Below are 21,764 nucleotides of genomic sequence, written 5' to 3' on the forward strand. Positions count from 1 at the left end.
GTCTCTATCACAAGATCCTTAAGATCATTGAACTATTATCTACCAGTTCTATTATTTATTTAACACTTAACAGATAAATTAATCTGTACTTTGTTCTGTTTTATGTTCTGTAGTAAAAAGCCAAAAATTTTTTCCTTATATGGACAAATTCTTGAATAATGTCTGTTGAATAAATCCATCTCTTAACCTGTTGAATGTGATGCTTCCTTTATCATATATTAAATACTGCATTTACTAGCAATTGTTTCAAGCTTATTCTGCTTAATTACTTTAATGACTGTAGCTTTGCAATGTTGCTTAATATGTGGTGAGGTTAGTTTTCATTTTTATTTCCCTTTATTTATAAAATTATAATTCCCACCATTATCTGTTTATTATTTTCTATAAATCTCAGAATTGTTTAGTCAGTTTCCCCAGATATGCTATTGGAATTGCATGAAAACAGTTTTGGTCCCCACCCTTGTGGAATATAATCCACAAAGGGAGAAGAGACAGTAACCATATAAACAAACAAGTGAACATCTAATTTCGGATACTAATACATGAACTGAAAGCAGTGAGTAGAGTTTGGTGATTGACAATAAGTGTATGTGAGATTTAGAAGGCTGGGAGAGAAGCTACCAACATTGTGTGTTTTAGGAAGACCTTTCTAAGGAGCGGCCTTTGAAGCTGAGGTTTGAAGAATGGGAATGATCCAAAGAGTAAGAAACAAGGACAAACAAGGCAACTAGAAAGAACATGCAAAGGCCCTAAGGTGAGAATATCTGGGCATATATGAGAAGCTTAAACGATGTGAAGGGGTCTGAAGCACCACAAGCAAGGGACAGAGGCAGGTGATGAGGCTGAGTGGGGCAGCGAGGCCAGAGTTATGAATTTGGATTGTATTTAAGATGCAGTGGAAGTCATTGAAGGATATGAAGATAGCCAGTGGCATGATCAGATTTGTTTTAAAATGATTATTCTAACTATTTCGTGGAAAATAGATTATAGGGGGTATGAGTAAGAGGAGGAAAAGCTATGAGAGGCTATTGTGGTGGCGTTGGTAAGACACAGTGCTATTAATTTTTGAATATTTTTTTGTATTCAGTTACTTTATTAAGCATCCTCTTTATTATAATTCTGGAAGCTTACTTGGTTTATTGAGATTTATAGATATATAATTATTATTTTAAATTAATCATATTTTTTCTCATTATTTATAATAGTCACACCCATTGTACCAGTTTCACATCCTATAGCATTGTTTAGATGTTCCAGAGAAGAAATCATCAACAGTCAATGTGTCAGTCATTGTTTTATTCCTTCCTTTGATTTTAACGGCAATGCTTTGTGTGTGCCATGGTTAAACATGATGATGAGTTTTGGCTCACAGTGATATTTATTATGTTATATTTTTAACACATTTTATCTGTAATAGATGTTTGATTGCATCAATGTCATTTTTGGCATCTATATGATAATCACACTGTGCTTCTCTTTTGATTATTAAATGGGCTTACCTCTTCTCATGGCTACAACTTTTAATTCTATGACATTTTTTTTAATTTTTAAAAATTATTTATTTATTTTTGGCTGTGTTAGGTCTTCATTGCCGTGTGAGGGCTTTCTCTAGTTGTGGTGAGCTGGGGGCTACTCTTCGTTACGGTGTGCGGGCTTCTCATTGTGGTGGCTTCTCTTGTTGCGGAGCACGGGCTCTAAGGTGTATGGGCTTCAGTAGTTGTGTCACATGGGCTTCAGTGGTTGTGGCTTGTGGGGTCTAGATCACCGGCTCAGTAGTTGTGGTGCACAAGCTTAGTTGCTCTGCGGCATGAGGGATCTTCCCGGACCAGGGGTGGAACCCGTGTCCCCTGCATTGGCAGGTGAATTCTTAATCATTGCACCAACAGGGAAGCCCTGACTCTATGGTATTAATCTCATTTTAGAAACTTAGCTTGGGAGACCCCGTGGCAGGTGATACCATTTACTAAAATAAGGAGCCCCAGATGAGAGATTTCCTTGCTTTCCATAGTCACATCTGATTCTAGGACTGATTATCTGATTCTACGACTTTCGAGTCTTTGCAAATGCATCTTTAAACATATCATCTCCTTGAACTCATTTGCTAGTTTTTGTGTGGTGAACTTTGGTTCTGCATGAAGAAAAGCCTATAAGTAGTGTGTGTGAATCCTCTAGTCACTAAGCATACAAGTCCTTGGAAATCAAGTACAACTACTCCATTTTACAGCCAAGGAAACTGAGACCCAGAGAGGTAAGTGATGTTCCCAGGTCATAAAACAAAGGGATGCCAACAGCTGCACTAAAATCCTGATCTCATTCCATTTTCCAACTTTTGCAAGTTAAAGGACCTTCTAGTATCTCTACTTTGGAACATTTTAGGCTTGCCCTCAAGTTCTTGGGTGAACTTCAGGTCTTGTAAAGTGACGAGAGGCTTTTATCTGCATTGCATCATTGCTTTCAACCAATTTTTTGAAACTTTTCCTTTAGGTCAGAGATAATCATTTCAAGGACTATAATTATAAGCCTTTGTGGATCTTCATAATACTACTACAAGTGAATTATATTTATTACATTTTTAAATGTGGAAGAAAGCATAAATGAAAAGCAAAATCTGAACAAACAAAAAATTCTGAGAATATATCTATGCATATAAGTTTGTAAGTTTACTTAAGGCTTAATTCACCTAGCCTAACTTGAATTTCTGGCTAAGCGCCAATAAATGCAAACAGTGCCATGCTTCAGATTCCAGAATGGATTCATTCCTAATGTGGATAAAGCAACACCTAAACATTGATCCTGGTTTTCTGATTGACCAATGTGATAATACCAGAAATATGTTCCAGTGATGGAAATCTTCCCTAGTAGACTTAGCTGATAATATTTGATGAGGAAATGAGGAATAAGTTGAAGAACTTAGATCCTAGGGGTAATATCTACTAGCAGTTAACTGTTGGAAGTTTTCACAATAATTTCCTTCTTTGTTCCTTTAGCTTTCCATGTTGTAGTTATGGAACCCCAGCAATTTTTTTTCTGGGTGCTTTTCCAGTTGTTGTTGCACTGAACCTAAGTATCATCATGCATCAGGTTAGTGGGATGGCATCACAAGAATTTGATAATTCTTCCCCTGCATGGCTTTGGCCATATCTTGGAATGAATCTAAAATCCAAGAATTGGAAAGGACAGCTCCATATCTCATAAGACTCCATTAAATAGTGTTTGTAATGGCCACTTATTTCCAACTTGATTTCTTCTAGAGATAGGGAACTCATCACATCTTCACCATCATTGTGATGATCTAAATATCATTTGTTGAGAACTTACCATGGGCTGAGTGCTTTCCACATGACATCTTTAACCCTTTCAACAACTTTGCTGGGTATTATCACTCAGAGTTTATAGAAGAAACAATGAAAGCTCAAAAAAAATTAGCTAACAGTTTCACAATAGTGGAGATAAAATTGAACCCAATTCTTTACTGGTTCTGAGCTAAGACTCTATAGCCAACCTCTGCCCACTAGTTGAGAAGCCACACTTACCAGGTTGTATCATTGCCACCTAAGGATCAAAAGGAGGAAGTTCTCTTTCTTCCTCCACATCTCAGCACTTCATTGCTGATTTAACCCAATTCCTTTATCATACCATGCTGAGAATACCATGACTTTTCTGGGTCCTGAAAATTTTGTGATTATAATTAGTGAGTCTATTACATCACTATTTTCCATTCTATTTTAGAGGTACAATGGAGTGTACTGGCTAAGAGCATAGACTGTGGTGTCATGCTGCTTGCATTCAAAGATAAGTCCAACCAACTAGCTGTAGGATGCTGGGCAAATTCCTTAACCTCTGTTTTCTCATCTGTAAGATGGGAATTTTGTGAAGATTTAAATAGTTAATCAGTGTAAAACACTTAGAGCACTACTTGATACTTGGTAAATGCTGTATGAACATGTTTTCTATTAGTATCATTGTTATATATCAGCCTTGCCTGAATCCCAGCCTTTGTATTTCTCCTTCTTGGAGAGCTGGGGACGGCTTGGACAGCCTCTGTTGAGGCTGAGTGTGTTTCAGTAGCACTTCACTCACGTTTTGGGGCTCATTCCAGTTTCACCCAGAACCTATCTTTCTTTCCCATCACTTGATCCATTTCCACACTGCTCCTGGCTTTTTTGGTGTTACTTCCCTGATTACAACCCAGGATGGCTGCTCACGGTGGGTCCAGAGTACGCAGAAGTGGATTTAACTCTACCTGCCCACCCTCATCGCCTGCCACTTTCCTCACTATGTCCTGTGCTCCAGCCTCTTGCCCACCCCTGAACACTCCTTCCAGGCATTTTTACCATTCCATTCCTTCCATCCAGAAATCTCTATCTCCTATCGAGATGAAAAAATCCCACTCATCATTCCAGATGCAGCTAAAAATGTTTTCTTCTTTGAGAAATAGTCTTAGACTTCTAATGATCTTCACTCTCTGGACTACCAAGACTTTATATGTTTGCTATCTGTTAGCTTGTGTGACATTCGTGTGCTGTGATTTACCAGTATGTCTTCTCTGTCATCTCTGCTCTGGGAGGTCAATGAGGGCAGGGGTAGAGCTTAGCAAGTTGAGAAGCCGTGTGGTACAGTGAATTGGAGTATGAGTTCTGCAGCCAGATTTCCTGGATTTAAACTCTAATTTGCCAGCTCCCTAACTGTGTGACTGTGAGCAAGTCACAGTGTCTCTCTCCTTGCCTCGGTTTTCTCATAAGTAAATTGGGAGTAATAATAGAAATTGCCTCATAGATTATAGTGAGACTAAAATGAATTCACGTACACAAAGAACATGGAAAATAATTAGGCATATTCAAAAAATATTGGCTGTTATTTCTAGCAGTTTATTATTATATATTGTATTGTATTATATTATATTATATTATATTATATATTTTATTCCTTATTTCCTATCCCAGTACATGGCATGGCCCATAGATATACTCAACCACTATTTGGTGATTGGGTAGATGAATTCCCAATTTAAAAAATCTTAGTTTCCATACACATTCTCACTTTATGTCATAGCTTTTAAAACAAAAGCAAACAAGAAAAACTCACTTTGGTTTCTGTCTAAAATGTTTTTCGTGTGCTTAGTAAACCAAGGCCCTTAAACCCAAAACCTTTCTTCTGACTGCTTTATTCTTCCCAGGAACTGGAGGCGGGTCCTCAAACTTGGTCTTGGACCTGGGTCTCCAGCAGCTGCCAGTCCGAGCTCTTTGCTTGGAATCCTGATTGCCCCTGCCTGGATCCCTTTCCCTTCTAGGCTTTGCCCTTTCTCCCTCTCTTGCATGCCTGTCTTTCTGCCCATTGTTTATTCCTTGTCTGGGCTGTGCTCCACTGCTGCCTATCTGTTTGGGAACCCATTATCTCCCCGGCCTGATCAGCCTAGCTCTAGTCCCTGACCTCGCCCATCTGTCCTGTCCAGAGGATTCACTGGGTTACACCTAAACACATCTCAAAACAAAACAGCAAAGCTGGGCAAGAGCCAATTTGGCCTGTAATTGGGATATCATCAGCTTTTTCACATCATTAAAAGATTTATAAAATGCTGAGTGCACCTATTTTCCTTTGAGGTTGTCCTTGTGGTGAACTAGGCTGTGTACACAAAGGATAAAGCAGAGGGAGATACTCAAAATATTTAACAATGTATTATGAGCACCCTCAAATCAGTGTGAGTGCTGGAAATACACAATCAGTTTAGGTGTACCCACTGAATAAGCATTCAGTAATGGAAGCTGCTATTGTGACACTCTCTTCTGGGCTCCTACTAGGGACCAAAATATCTTTTTTCATATTTCCTTTCTATACAGATCCTTTGCTGTTCATGTTGCCAGATTAAATACTGGACACCCAGTTATATTTGAATTGCAGGTAAACAATGAATCTTTTAGAATATGTCTCAAATAAGACATGGGGCATACTTAAAGTTAAATGATACATTGTTCATCTGAAATTCAAAGTTAGCTGGGCATCCTTTTTGTTTGCAAAATCTGGAAACCATATTTACTGTGTCTCACCCCAGATTGACCTAAATGTTGTGTCCACGTTCATCACCATGAAGTTGAAATTCTCTGCTTTCTGTGCATTCTAGCACAGTGCTTGGCACACAGTAGGTGCTCAAGAAATATTTGCTAACTTTTGTTTTATTTGAAGGAGAGTGATAGAAATCACAAAATGAAAAGCAAATACAGGGAAAGCAACAAAGCGACATAAAAGAAAGAAAATCTGAGGACTCTTGTTTTCCTTAGAGAATAATGCTGGTCTCCTGATGGATTGAGACTTGTCTACATCAGTTGATCCCCCCAATGAGATGACCCATGTGAGTTTGATTTATCTCATATGCTGTAAAGGAACAAATTGCATATCTAGAGATATCGAGATGCAGCATCATGGGCAGCCTCTGGAAAAGCTAGCTGATGGCAGGTGCTGTGCTGCTGTAACTCTAGGGAATGTATTGCCTTTTCTCTTTGGTAGAACTTGGGCTATTGCTTAATAAGCATTTCCAGGAGCCACAGTCCCAAGCCCTCACTTTCCCACAGTGCTCAGATCTCTCTCACTGGTGCTGTTAGCACCAATGAGGGAGAACACAATGCCGTTCCGAACCACTTGGGATCTCGCCTCAGTGCCTGGGATGTGAAGTCCCAAATCCTTAGCACGGCATTCCAGGCAATTGCTGCTACTCCCATCCCAATGCCTCTCCTAATTCCCTGCATCCCAGACACACCAGGGACCCTCACTCCTCCTGAAGAGCCTTGGTTTCTCATACCTCCATGCCTTCACTTCTGCCTTTACTCCTGCCTGAGATGTTTTTCTCCTTACTTTGCTTCTAGACAGATCTTAAGCCTCCTTACAAGTTACACTTTAAAAGTTTCCAGTGCTTTGTGAAGCCTGTCCGAGCTTCTTATCGTCCTTTCAAAATCCTAGCACAATTCTACCTTTGCTTCTGCCCAGAGGGGAAAAAAAGACTCCCTCTTTTGGGCTACAAATGAGTCAGTGATCTTTATGTGTTGGGAATTGCATTCAGCCATGAATTATAGGAACTTGCCCCAAATGGCTCAAACCAATTGGGAGTTTTATTTTTCTACTTAAATGTTGACTGGAGGTTGACATTTCAGAGCTGATACGATGGTTCTGCCAGAGACCAGGCTTTATTTTTCTGATGAGCTGTCCTTGACATTGTATCCTGACCCAGGGAATGTTTATTTCTGAGAGATCTTCAAGGGCAGGGGCTACATCATTAATTCATCTGACATTTTTAAAATTGCTCATATCCTTGTGACTATGCAATAAATGCTCATCAAATGAATGGTAAATAAATGAATCATTAATGAGATAATTTCTCATTTGGAGATAAAGAAAAATGCATATTTCATTATACTAACCACAACCTCAGAGCAATGATCTATAGAATTTAAGAACATTCAGTGCTTCTCCTTATTTGCCTCAGATATCATGCTTTGGTTTATCTGAGAAAACACCAATTTTTCAGGGTCTTAGTGCCTTGATCTGAAAAAAATGAACTTAGAAATTAGGCAGCCTCCAAATTAGAGTGTAATGTATTCTCTTTTTTTATAACATTTTTATTGGAGTATAATTGCTTTACAATGGTGTGTTAGTTTCTGCTTTATAACAAAGCGAATCAGTTATACATATACATGTTGAAGTGGTATGTGCTTCTTACGGAAACAATGTTATAATTGACACATTTTCAACCAAGGATTTGTCAACAAATAAATCATAGAAATGATGGTTAGTATGTCATAAAAACACAAAGCCACAACAATAATTAAAAAGTGTAAAATTATGCCTTATGTCCTAGAAAATGAACATACACTTACAGTAAGTATGAAACAAAGGTCCAAATGTACCATAAATTGTGTATATTACACATAAAATGCAACTCTATTGTGCCATAAACAAGACTTAAAACTAACATGCTAGTGATAATAATGTTTTAAAGCTTTGGACTAGATACAATTGATCTTGTAACCTCAGGACTCACCACAATGCCTATCGTATAGAAGATACTCAACAAATGCTTGTGAATGTAATTAAACAGAATCTATGCAGAGCTCATAAAGCACTCTCACATACATTGTGTTTTTACTCTGTCAATAATTGCCCTGTGTGTTTAGTAGCATCGAGAGTATCCCATTTGCAGATAAACTGAGGCTCATAACAGTTAAGTGATTCATTTTCTCAAGGTCAGAAAGTTAAGTTGTGGTGCTAAATCTCTTACCTAGTTTTCCCAACTAAGTTTGAAATGTTTTGATGTTGCCTCATACAAACATCTATGATTCACATGGCTTAGGTCTGCAGATAGAAGCTTGAATAGCCACATCCTTTTTCTATTAATAAGTTTTCTCTCAATGGAATAGGAACATTCAAAACCATTTTATTTATCTTAGTTCTGTTATCTTACTTCTGTTTATCTCAATGTAAAATAATACATGAGAAGAATAAATTTGCTATTGATGAGTATGATGGAAATGGTTTTTTTCTCACCAAATGATAGTTTTGACAGGGAAGTCTGGCCTAAAATTTATCCCTGGTTCTTCTTCTACAGCAGTTATTTTTATTAAGAACTACAATTTGCTATTAGGACAAAAGGCCACTACATAACACTAAGCAATGACTTCCGTCTACTTGGCCTTTGTGGATGGGACTTAAAGTGGTTCCCATTTCATGGAAAACTAGACACAATGATTACTACTGAAATAGCTTATAATTTTATATGGCACTCCAATGCATCTATCAAATATTGCTAAAACAGGAAGACAATGGTATGCCGACAGAGTGTCCTCTGCTGGACAGTGGGTGTGTGGCAGTGTTCAAAATCATGACTTTTTGACATCAGACTGTGCATCCATTCCCTTCTTTGCTTCTTACTAGTAAAGTAATCTTGGAAAGTTACTGAACTCTCTGTGGTATAGTTTTCTTGTCTGAAAAGTGGGGATGAGAATAGTACCTACTTCGTATGATTGTTGTGAAGGTTAAATGTATAAAATTGTGTAAAGCATTGATAACAATGCTTGTCAGGAAGCAAGCATTTAATGAATGGTAGCAAGTACCGTTATTGGTTTTATATTTTTGAACAATGGTGGGAACCTCGCATTGTCTGCCTAAAATGTACTGAGGGTTAGGAAACCAGATAATTATGCTTATTATGGATGTTAGTAAAATAGAAATTAATGGTATCTGTCTGTAGATTGAACGATATCACACCGTAAAGTGCTAGTTCTTCTGTTTACAAGAATTCTGAAATTCACAATTGGAGTCAAAGCTATGCTTAGCACCAGATTTTAAACTGTCAGAAGGAGGAGATCTTCTCTGTTTCAATCCCATCTGTTCCTCAAACAATTGGCACATTGGAGGTGTTCAACAAATATTTCTGCAATGAGTGAGTAAATAAATAGATAAAAGAATTAATAGCATTTCCATGTATACCTGAAACTAACACAACATTGTAAATCAATTTTACCCCAATAAAAAAATAATTAACATTTCCAGCAGTGTGACTTATGACTAAGTTACCCTGTAACTACCCAACACATTAAGTAGCCTCTGTAGAAGCTGACCATCTTGATTTCTCTATGGAATGTAAATGTACTCTCATGAAATATAGTTTTTTTTGAGTTTATAAAGATATGAATGTGCTATAAATTTTATCAGTGTTGTTAGTCTTCCAATTACTGCAATCCCAATTTCTCCACATTACTTCTGCTCTTTTAATTACATAAGTCATAATGGAAAAGAGAAGCTATAATTTAATGCATTTAAATTTTCCATGATGGAAACGACATCCATAACTGTTCAGTAGGAGCTAAATGTTAAAGGCTGTGTTTAAATGTGATCTCTGCAAAGTGAGATGACTTTTCTGAATAGAGAGTCTTCTTATTTTATGTTCTGCCTTTGTCTTGAAGATTTTGCTGCTGAGCAACCATTAACAATTTACAAGTAACTTAAGGAGTAGTGTGTAGGGGTCATTTTGTGAGGTGCCCTTCTGTTTGGTTTACTGACTTTGGGGAAGATTAAAGAAGTGTTTATTCCCTTCCTGAGGGCTTGGTAAAACTTGGGAACTACTTTCACGACCTAGGGATTTCGAAACTCCTGTTAGAATATTGATACAAAGATAGAAATAAGTATATGTTAGTTGAATCACATGTTGAAATGTATAATTCTGTTTGTGTTGGCAGAGTCTGTGAACATAGGGTGCTCTCTGGCCTCCAAGTTTCATTTGCTTATTGGCTGTTAGGAACTTGATACTTTGCCACATAAACAATGCTAACAGATGAGACTGAAAAACCAATACCCCGACTTTCACACGCCCTCACAACCTGTGCATTATAACCATTGTTTCTGTGAAAAATCTCATTCCAAATTCCAGCTCCTCTTTGTGCCTAATTCTTTGTTTAAAAGGAAACATGTACTCAATAAGTGTTGCATGACCAAGTTATGTCAAAAAGAGCTCGCTGGAGCAGCCCTAGAATTGGGGGGCTGTCAGCTGCTTCTGACCTTTTTTTACATCTTTATTGGTGTATAATTGCTTTACAATGGTGTGTTAGTTTCTGCTTTATAACAAAGTGAATCAGTTATACGTATACATATGTTCCCATATCTCCTCCCTCCTGCATCTCCCTCCCTCGCACCCTCCCTATCTCACCCCTCCAGGTGGTCACAAAGCACCGAGCTGATCTCCCTGTGCTATGCGGCTGCCTCTTAATAGCTATCTATCTTACGCTTGGTAGTGTATATATGTCCATGCCACTCTCTCGCCTCATCACAGCTTACCCTTCCCCCTCCGCATATCCTCAAGTCCATTCTCTAGTAGGTCTGTGTCTTTATTCCTGTCTTACCCCTAGGTTCTTCATGACATTTTTTCCCTTAAGTTCCATATATATGTGTTAGCATATGGTACCTGTCTCTCTCTTTGTGACTTACTTCACTCTGTATGCCAGACTCTAAGACCACCCACCTCACTACAAATAGCTCAATTTCGTTTCTTTTATGGCTGAGTAATATTCCATTGTATATATGTGCCACATCTTCTTTATCCATTCATCTGTCGATGGACACTTAGGTTGTTTCCATCTCTGGGCTATTGTAAATAGAGCTGCAATGAACATTTTGGTACATGACTCTTTTTGAATTATGGTTTTCTCAGGGTATATGCCCAGTAGTGGGATTGCTGGGTCATATGGTAGTTCTATTTGTAGTTTTTTTAGGGAACCTCCATACTGTTCTCCATAGTGGCTGTACCAATTCACATTCCCACCAGTAGTGCAAGAGTGTTCCCTTTTCTACACACCCTCTCCAGCATTTATTGTTTGTAGATTTTTTGATGATGGCCATTCTGACTGGTGTGAGATGATATCTCATTGTAGTTTTGATTTGCATTTCTCTAATGATTAATGATGTTGAGCATTCTTTCATGTGTTTGTTGGCAATCTGTATATCTTCTTTGGAGAAATGTCTATTTAGGTCTTCTGCCCATTTTTGGATTGGGTTGTTTGGTTTTTTGTTATTGAGCTGCATGAGCTACTTATAAATTTTGGAGATTAATCCTTTGTCAGTTGCTTCATATGCAAATATTTTCTCCCATTCTGAGGGTTGTCTTTTGGTCTTGTTTATGGTTTCCTTTGCTGTGCAAAAGCTTTGAAGTTTCATTAGGTCCCATTTGTTTATTTTTGTTTTTATTTCCATTTCTCTAGGAGATGGGTCAAAAAGGATCTTGCTGTGATTTATGTCATAGAGTGTTCTGCCTATGTTTTCCCCTAAGACTTCGATAGTTTCTGGCCTTACATGTAGGTCTTTAACCCATTTTGAGCTTATTTTTGTGTATGGTGTTAGGGAGTGACCTAATCTCATACTTCTACATGTAGCTGTCCAGTTTTCCCAGCACCACTTATTGAATAGGCTGTCCTTTCTCCACTGTGCATTCCTGCCCCCTTTATCAAAGATAAGGTGACCATATGTGCGTGGGTTTATCTTTGGGCTTTCTATCTTGTTCCATTGATTGATATTTCTGTTTTTGTGCCAGTACCATACTGTTTTGATTACTGTAGCTTTGTAGTATAGTCTGAAGTCAGGGAGCCTGATTCCTCCAGCTCCGTTTTTCATTCTCAAGATTGCTTTGGCTATTTGGGGTCTTTTGTGTTTCCATACAAATTGTGAAATTTTTTGTTCTAGTTCTCTGAAAAATGCCAGTGGCAGTTTGATAGGGATTGCATTGAATCTGTAGATTGCTTTGGGTAGTAGAGTCATTTTTCACAATGTGGATTCTTCCAATCCAAGAACATGGTATATCTCTCCATCTATTTATATCATCTTTAATTTCTTTCATCAGTGTCTTATAATTTTCTGCATACAGGTCTTTTGTCTCCTTAGGTAGGTTTATTCCTAGATATTTTATTCTTTTTGTTGCAGTGGTAAATGGAAGTGTTTTCTTGATTTCACTTTCAGATTTTTCATCATTAGTGTGTAGGAATGCCACAGATTTCTGTGCATTAATTTTGTATCCTGCTACTTTACCAAATTCACTGATTAGCTCTAGTAGTTTTCTGGTAGCATCTTTAGGATTCTCTATGTATAGTATCATGTCATCTGCAAACAGTGACAGCTTTACTTCTTCTTTTCTGATTTGGATTCCTTTTATTTCCTTTCCTTCTCTGATTGCTGTGGCTAAAACTTCCAAAACTATGTTGAATAAGAGTGGTGAGAGTGGGCAACCTTGTCTTGTTCCTGATCTTAGTGGATATGGTTTCACTTTTTCACCATTCAGGATGATGTTGGCTGTGGGTTTGTCATATATGGCCTTTATTATGTTGAGGAAAGTTCCCTCTATTCCTACTTTCTGCAGGGTTTTTATCATAAATGGGCATTGAATTTTGTCGAAAGCTTTCTCTGCATCTACTGAGATGATCATATGGTTTTTCTCCTTCAGTTTGTTAATATGGTGTTTCATGTTGATTGATTTGCATATATTGAAGAATCCTTGCATTTCTGGAATAAACCCCACTTGATCATGGTGTATGATCCTTTTAATGTGCTGTTGGACTCTGTTTGCTAGTATTTTATTGAGGATTTTTGCATCTATGTTCACCAGTGATATTGGCCTGTAGTTTTCTTTCTTTGTGACATCCTTGTCTGGTTTTGGTATCAGGGTGATAGTGGCCTCATAGATGAGTTTGGGATTGTTCCTCCCTCTGCTATATTTTGGAAGAGCAGGATAGGTGTTAGCTCTTCTCTAAATGTTTGATAGAATTCGCCTGTGAAGCCATCTGGTCCTGGGCTTTTGTTTGTTGGAAGATTTTTAATCACAGTTTCAATTTCAGTGCTTGTGATTGGTCTGTTCATATTTTCTATTTCTTCCTGGTTCAGTCTTGGCAGGTTGTGCATTTCTAAGAATTTGTCCATTTCTTCCAGGTTGTCCATTTTATTGGCATAGAGTTACTTGTAGTAATCTCTCATGATCTTTTGTATTTCTGCAGTGTCAGTTGTTACTTCCCCTTTTTCATTTCTAATTGTATTGATTTGAGTCTTCTCCCTTTTTTTCTGGATGAGTCTGGCTAATGGTTTATCAATTTTGTTTATCTTCTCAAAGAACCAGCTTTTAGTTTTATTGATCTTTGCTATTATTTCCTTCATTTATTTTTCATTTATTTCTGATCTGATTTTTATGATTTCTTTCCTTCTGCTAACTTTGGGGTTTTTTTGTTCTTTTTTCTCTAATTGCTTTAGGTATGAGGTTAGGTTGTTTGTTCGAGGTGTTTCCTGTTTCTTAAGGTAGGATTGTATTGCTATAAACTTCCCTCGTAGAACTGCTTTTGCTGCATCCCATAGATTTTGGGTTGTCGTGTCTCCATTGTCATTTGTTTCTAGGTATTTTTTTTATTTCCTCTTTGATTTCTTCAGTGATCACTTCGTTATTAAGTAGTGTATTGTTTAGCCTCCATTGTTTGTATTTTTTACAGATCTTTTCCTGTAATTGGTATCTAGTCTCATAGTGTTGTGGTTGGAAAAGATACTTGATACAATTTCAATTTTCTTAAATTTACCAAGGCTTGATTTGTGACCCAAGATATGATCTATCCTGCAGAACGTTCCATGAGCACTAGAGAAAAATCTGTATTCTGTTGTTTTTGGATGGAATGTCCTATAAATATCAATTAAGTCCATCTTGTTGAATGTATCATTTAAAACTTGTGTTTCCTTATTTATTTTCATTTTGGATGATCTGTCCTTGGGTGAAAGTGGGGTGTTAAAGTCCCCTACTATGAATGTGTTACTGTCGATTTCCCCTTTTATGGCTGTTAGTATTTGCCTTATGTATTGAGGTGCTCCTATGTTGGGTGCATAAATATTTACAATTGTTATATCTTCTTCTTGGATCGATCCCTTGATCATTATGTAGTGTCCTTCTTTGTCTCTTCTAATAGTCTTTATTTTAAAGTTTATTTTGTCTGATATAAGAATTGCTACTCCAGCTTTCTTTTGGTTTCCATTTGCATGGAATATCTTTTTCCATCCCCTTACTTTCAGTCTGTATGTGTCCCTAGGTCTGAAGTGGGTTTCTTGTAGACAGCATATATATGGGTCTTGTTTTTGTATCCATTTAGCCAATCTGTGTCTCTTAGTTGGAGCATTTAGTCCATTTACATTTGAGGTATAATTATTGATATGTATGTTCCTATTCCCATTTTCGTAAATGTTTTGGGTTCATTATTGTAGGTCTTTTCCTCCTCTTGTGTTTCTTGCCTAGAGAAGTTCCTTTAGCATTTGTTGTAAAGCTGGTTTGGTGGTGCTGAACTCTCTCAGCTTTTGCTTGTCTGTAAAGGTTTTAATTTCTCCATCAAATCTGAATGAGACCCTTGCTGGGTAGAGTAATGTTGGTTGCAGGTTTTTCTCCTTCATCACTTTAAATATGTCCTGCCAGTCCCTTCTGGCTTGCAGAGTTTCTGCTGAAAGATCAGCTGCTAACCTTATGGGGATTCCCTTATGTGTTATTTGTTGTTTTTCCCTTGCTGCTTTTAATATGTTTTCTTTGTATTTAATTTTTGACAGTTTGACTAATATGTGTCTTGGTGTATTTCTCCTTGGATTTATCCTGTATGGGACTCTCTGTGCTTCCTGGACTTGATTAACTATTTCCTTTCCCATATTAGGGAAGTTTTCAACTATAATCTCTTGAAATATCTTCTCAGTCTCTTTCTTTTTCTCTTCTTCTTCTGGAACCCCTATAATTCGAATGTTGGTGCGTTTAATATTGTCCCAGAGGTCTCTGAGACTGTCCTCAGTTCTTTTCATTCTTTTTTCTTTATTCTGCTCTGCAGTAGTTATTTCCACTTTTTTATCTTCCAGATCACTTATCCGTTCTTCTGCCTCAGTTATTCTGCTATTGATCCCATCTAGAGTATTTTTAATTTCATTTATTGTGTTGTTCATTATTGCTTGTTTCATCTTTAGTTCTTCTAGGTCCTTGTTAAATGTTGCTTGCATTTTCTCTATTCTATTTCCAAGATTTTGGATCATCTTTACTATGTTTATTCTGAATTCTTTTTCAGGTAGACTGTCTATTTCCTCTTCATTTGTTAGGTCTGGTGGGTTTTTATCTTGCTCCTTCATCTGCTGTGTGTTTTTCTGTCTTCTCATTTTGCTTATCTTACTGTGTTTGGGGTCTTCTTTTTGCAGGCTGCAGGTTCATTGTTCCCATTGTTTTTGGTGTCTGTCCCCAGTGGCTAAAGTTGGTTCAGTGGGTTGTGTAGGCTTCCTGGTGGAGGGGACTAGTGCCTGTGTTCTTGTGGATGAGTCTGGATCTTGTCCTTCTGGTGGGCAGGTCCACGTCTGGTGGTGTGTTTTGGGGTGTCTGTGGACTTATTATGATTTTAGGCAGTCTCTGTGCTAATGGGTGGGGTTGTGTTCCTGTCTTGCTAGTTGTTTGGCATAGGGTGTCCAGCACTGTAGCTTGCTGTTCGGTGAGTGAAGCTGGGTCTTGGTGTTGAGATGGAGATCTCTGGGAGATTTTTGCCGTTTGATATTATGTGGAGCTGGGAGGTCTCTTGTGGACCAGTGTCCTGAAGTTGGCTCTCCCACCTCAGAGGCACAGCACTGACTCCTGGCTGCAGCACCAAGAGCCTTTCATCCACATGGCTCAGAATAAAAGGGAGAAAAAGAAGAAAGAAAGAAAGAGAGAGAGAAAGAAAGGAGGGAGGGAGTAAGGAAGGAAGGAAGGAAAGAAAGAAAGAAAAGATAAAATAAGATAAAATAAAGTTATTAAAATAAAAAATAATTATTAAGAAAAAAACTTTTTTTAAAAAAAGAAAAAAAAAAGGACGGATAGAACCCTAGGACAAATGGTGGAAGCAAAGCTATACAGACAAAATCTCACACAGAAGCATACACATACACATTCACAAAAAGAGGAAAAGGGAAAAGAATCATAAATCTTGCTCTCAAAGTCCACCTCCTCAATTTGGGATGATTGGTTGTCTATTCATGTATTCCACAGATGCAGGGTACATCAAGTTGATTGTGGAGCTTTAATCCGCTGCTTCTGAGGCTGCTGGGAGAGATTTCCCTTTCTCTTCTTTGTTCTCACAGCTCCCGGGGCTCAGCTTTGGATTTGGCCCCGTCTCTGTGCGTAGGTCGCTGGAGGGCGTCTGTTCTTCGCTCAGACAGGACAGGGTTAAAGGAGCCGCTGATTCGGGGGCTCTGGCTCACTCAGGCCTGGGGGAGGGAGGGGCACGGAGTGCGGGGCGGGCCTGCGGCGGCAGAGGCCGCAGTGACGTTGCAGCAGCGTAAGGCGCGCCGTGCGTTCTTCCGGGGAAGTTGACCCTGGATCCCGGGACCCTGGCAGTGGCAGGCTGCACAAGCTCCCCGGTGTGGGGGTGTGGATAGTGACCTGTGCTCTCACACGGACTTCTTGGTGGCGGCAGCAGCAGCCTTAGCGTCTCATGCCCGTCTCTGCGGTCCGTGCTTTTAGCTGCGGCTCGCGCCCGTCTCTGGAGCTGCTTTAAGCAGCGCTCTTAATCCCTTCTGCTCACGCACCAGGAAACAAAGAGGGAAGAAAAAGTCTCTTGCCTCTTCGGCAGCTCCAGACTTTTCCCCGGACTCCCTCCTGGCTAGCCGCGGTGCACTAACCCCTTCAGGCTGTGTTCACGCCGCCAACCCCAGTTCTCTCCCGGCGCTCCGACCGAAGCCTGAGCCTCAGCTCCCAGCCCCGCCCGCCCCGGCGGGTGAGCAGACAAGCCTCTCGGGCTGGTGAGTGCCGCTCAGCACCGATCCTCTGTGCGGGAATCTCTCTGCTTTGTCCTCCGCACCCCTGTTGCTGTGCTCTCCTCCGCGGCTCTGAAGCTTTCCCCCTCCGCCACCCACCGTCTCCGCCCGCGAAGCGGCTTCCTACTGTTTGGAAACCTTTCCTCCTTCACGGCTCCCTCCCACTGGTGCAGGTCCCGTCCCTATCCTTTTGTCTCTGTTTATTCTTTTTTCTTTTGTCCTTCCCAGGTACGTGGGGGAGTTTCTTGCCTTTTGGGAGGTCTGAGGTCTTCTGCCAGCGTTCAGTAGGTGTTCTGTAGCGGTTGTGTAGATGTATTTCTGGTGTATCTGTGGGGAGGAAGGTGATCTCCGCGTCTTACTCTTCCGCCATCTTCCCCTCGTCCCCCTTGACCCTTTCTTTATGGCCTCAAATGCCAAGGGAAAACATCACATGCATTAGCATCAACAGCAGGAGAAGAATGGACAAGAAGAAACCCCTAAATCCTAAGAATCTGTGAGTTGAAGGTAGGAATAAAATATTAATATTCTTGATAATGGAAGCTACTCTTCATGGAAGGCTCATTATGTGCCAGGAACTGTGGAGAACACCTTAATTCTCAGAAAGCTTGTTTGATGAGTGAGGAGTCTAAGGCTGAGCGTAAGTAGCCTATGATCACAGAGCTACACGTGCCCAAAGCAGAGTGTTCTGGCTCCTGTTTTCATTTTTTTTTTTCTCTTTCTGCCCAGCCCCCCGAACTATTCTGCCTGATGACTGGTGTGTCCCTGCAGAAGAGGCCAGACACAGTGCTGCTGCTCTGTTGAGACTTGGTAAGTTCAATGGGGGAAAGAGAATTAGGAAGCCCCCTGTCTGTGGGTCCAGGCCACAGTAACCTCACCTGCCTCTGCAAAAGCAAGTACTTTGTTCTCTGTCTGTGACTTCTATGTCTATTCCTAATTTTTTCTAAATTCAGGGAGGGAAGAATACAGTTAAGTATAAGCTTCACACCTAGTGTAAGCATACTGTTGTGATACTGTTTTACATTTGTTTGTTTTTCTTTGGTTGGTGTTTTAGAGGTCCTCTTTTGTGACTAACGATCTTGCTGCAAACAGCAATATATCAGCAAGGAGATCAATTAAATACATGGAAAAAAGTCTAAACTAAGGCTTGCTTACCCCCGGGGGAACAGAGCCTCCGATTTCTACACTTAAGCCTGCCTTAAGCCACCCTTGCAGTGTGCTGGCTGGAGAAAGTGACATTTACACAGAAATGCCCTGAAGGAAAAAGAAACAAGAGTTGAAAGAGAGCCACCAGAAACATTACGGTTCATAAACCTGAAAACAGGAAGGGTGACCTTTCTAAAGGCTAGAAATGTACTTTTCAGCCTCTAAAATTCAAACCATTTTTGGTGTCAAAATGTCCTTAAGCTCCAAGTTGCTGTTTCCATAAACATGGCTGAATTGAAAACTGTTGTAGCTGAAACTTTAGGTCTTCAAATGGAACCAGCACAGGGTCTGGGCAGGGAAATGTTTCCCTGGAGGTGGTGTGGACTGGCCAGTGAGCCTTTCTGAAAATCCTTTGTCACGGTTTATTCTTTTTGCAGTTGATAGATGGAAAACTGCAGAAATTAATAGCCAGCCCTTTTAACATTTGCTCCCTAAAAGGCTCACCTCAGTGTCATTCCTTGGCCAGGGAAACCTTTCTAAAGTACCACTTTTTTCAAGAGATGATAGACCAGCAACAACTCAGTATTGCTCAGGTTTCCCAGGGTTTGGGTGCCACCTTGGTGTGTCAAGAGAACTAGGAAAGTTTAATGGAAAGACTAGGAGACTTGGCGGTGAGGGGTGTATGCAATGGCATGCAGGGCTCTTACAAGGAAGAGAGGTGTAGTGGGCACTTGGTATCCATTCTTTTTTTATTATTTTTTAATTTTTGGCTTCTCTTGTTGCAGAGCACGGGCTCTAGGCACACAGGCTTCAGTAGTTGTGGCACGTGAGCTCAGTAGTTGTGGATCGTGGGCTCTAGAGCGCAGGCTTAGAAGTTGTGGCACACAGGCTTAGTTGCTCCGTGGCATGTGGGATCTTCCCGGACCAGGGCTCAAACCTGTGTCCCCTGCATTGACAGGCGGACTCTTAACCACTGTGCCACCAGAGAAGTCCCTTGGTATCCATTCTGATGTGCTCAGATCCCTTTGCCATTTCTGTGATCTCCTCCCCTGGCTTCCCTGTGCTTTTGCTTTCAAAGATACACACCTGCAATCTTCCTTCAGAGGACTTCTCAGGCTACTGAGCTGCTTTGCCCACAGACACAGAGAGACAGAAGTGCAGAGGGTTTATGGCTCCAGGGAGACCCTTTGTTCAATGACTGAATCATGGTGGAGTATGAGAGCCTCAGCTTCCTTGCCCCAAATAAGGATAAAGTTGGGAGATGTAACTTATACTCTAGAGAGCTCCCCTGCAGGGTCAGGTTGAAGCTACCCTTCAAGGGACTTTGCCTGACCTTGTACCTTCCCTGGCTTCTTCCCTTTTTCTGTGCTCCTTTCCCAGCTCCCTGACAAGTTCTCCTGGGAGCACTCCCAAAGTGAATCACTGGCAGAAAAATCTTTCCTCAAGGTCTGCTTCTGGGTAAGATTTATTCTGTTGGTTCTGAAAAATAAGATTAGGCCTAGTGGATAATAGAGGGAAGAAGACTTTGATTCACTGCAAGGAGAAACTCTTTACAAATAGAATTTCTAAAATACAGTTTGTGAGAAACTACTTAGAAATATTTAAATAGAGACTGGGTGAATAATTATTGGCACTGTGCTTTGTGGGAGTTCAGGCACTAAGTATGAGGTTGCTTGTAAGATTCCAGTCCAGTGCCTTACCACCGGACTATCATAGTATGCAAATGAGCCTTAAAGCTTCACAGGTTAGCTGACAACATTTTTTTTTGTTTTTTTTTTGCGGTACGCGGGCTTCCCGCTGCCGCGGCCTCCCGCGCTGCGGAGCACGGGCTCCAGACGCGCCGGCCCAGCAGCCACGGCCCACGTGCCCAGCTGCTCCGCGGCATGTGGGATCCTCCCGGACCGGGGCACGAACCCGCGTCCCCCGCACCGGCAGGCGGAATCCCAACCACTGCGCCACCAGGGAAGCCCTAGCTGACAAGTTTGAACAGTATTCAATGTGGATTTTCACAGTGCTTGTGTATTATTCAAACTATTATAAGACTCTCTCTTTATGTCAAGCAGGGAATGTGGCTGAATGGACAGCACAGTTAACTGGGGACAACTATTGTAGGTGAAGGCTTAACACCAAGTTGGCTCCAAGTTAAAAATTTGTGACATGTAAGATGAGAACCTCATCTTGCAAAAATATGAAAGGCTGATTAAAGCAGAAAATATGCTTAAAAAAAAAAAGGCAGAGAGCTGCCTGGTGACTGAATGAATGGTGAATGTTACACAACAGAGAATGAAACACAGTGATTGTTCAGGCATCACAAGAGACTGATGGACTGAGGCAATGACTGGGCTCAGTTTTGTTGACTTGCTAGTGGTGTTTTGAATCCTTTAATTTTCTAGGTTGGCCACCAAATTCTAGTGTTTGAAATCCCACTGACACAAAAAATCAACAACTGTTTTTCAACATCATTCCCCATCACCACCCCTGCCCCTGAAACCGTCAACGTCTCCCCGCTGCTTAGAGGTGAAAACTTCTATTTCATGGCTGGGCAGGCACAGACTCTCACACAGCCCTGGAACAGGTTTTCTGGTATCAGAGAGAGAATTTGGTCTTGTGTGGATCTAGAGAGAGGAAGAAGTGGTCTCATGTTGGGTGTAGTTCAAAGGTGACGAGGAAGTATGACATTAGGAGAGGGTGGGGTGCAGGTCAGAGACTGCATCAGGAAAGAGAAAAGCAAAAAGTCATGGAAATCCGAGTTAAGAAAAAAAAAGAAAAAAACCCTACAGCTAAAATGTTGCAAAAGAACACTACAGTTGCACTGAGGGGAACTAATAGAGGTGGGTGTGAAATATTTCACAAAGCAGAATTGAAGAAAGTTCTGCCAAATGGTACCTTCCCAGAAGTACAGGGTGGCTGGGAACTTTGATACCTCCACTTCCTGGCCTCAGTCTAACGACATAAAACCTAGACTTATTTCTAATTACTTTGTACTGCTCTAGTTTCTCTGCTTTACTCCAAATCATTTATTCATTGATTTTACTCATGCAATTATCCCCATCTCAGCCAAACCAAATCTTACCCACCCTAATGACCAAGCTTTGGACTCTTCTCCACTATGGAGTTTTCCACAGTTTTTCCAGCCTGTAGAACTCTTAATATCTGTTGACACCAAAAGACATTACTCATACCAACTATTTGGCTCTTGTCATGAAATATTTTCTGAAATTTTCTCTTGCTTTTGTATATGAGGCCTTGCATATTGAATATTTGTATGTTTATCTCTTGCATGATATATTAAATTGCTTATGCCTTGACATTCCAAATTG

General features: G+C 40.2%; 1 protein-coding gene across 2 annotated transcripts in view; it reads left to right on the plus strand.

Moving 5' to 3' along the window:
• Window positions 1-656: 656 nt before the first annotated feature.
• LOC307185307 (thymosin beta-4-like) overlaps window positions 657-21,764 on the plus strand; it is a 412,489-nt gene continuing 391,381 nt past the window's right edge. The window contains exons 1-2 of one of the 2 annotated variants that reach the window (XR_013827953.1): window positions 657-754; window positions 18,028-18,108. The gene's annotated coding sequence lies outside the window, so the exon portion shown is untranslated. Of the gene's footprint in view, window positions 755-16,652; window positions 17,287-18,027; window positions 18,109-21,764 lie in introns of those variants that run through there. The other variant, XM_079919369.1, reaches the window with a different exon arrangement.

This window comes from Stenella coeruleoalba, assembly GCF_951394435.1.
Source record: "Stenella coeruleoalba genome assembly, chromosome: 4".
Lineage (NCBI taxonomy): Eukaryota > Metazoa > Chordata > Mammalia > Artiodactyla > Delphinidae > Stenella > Stenella coeruleoalba.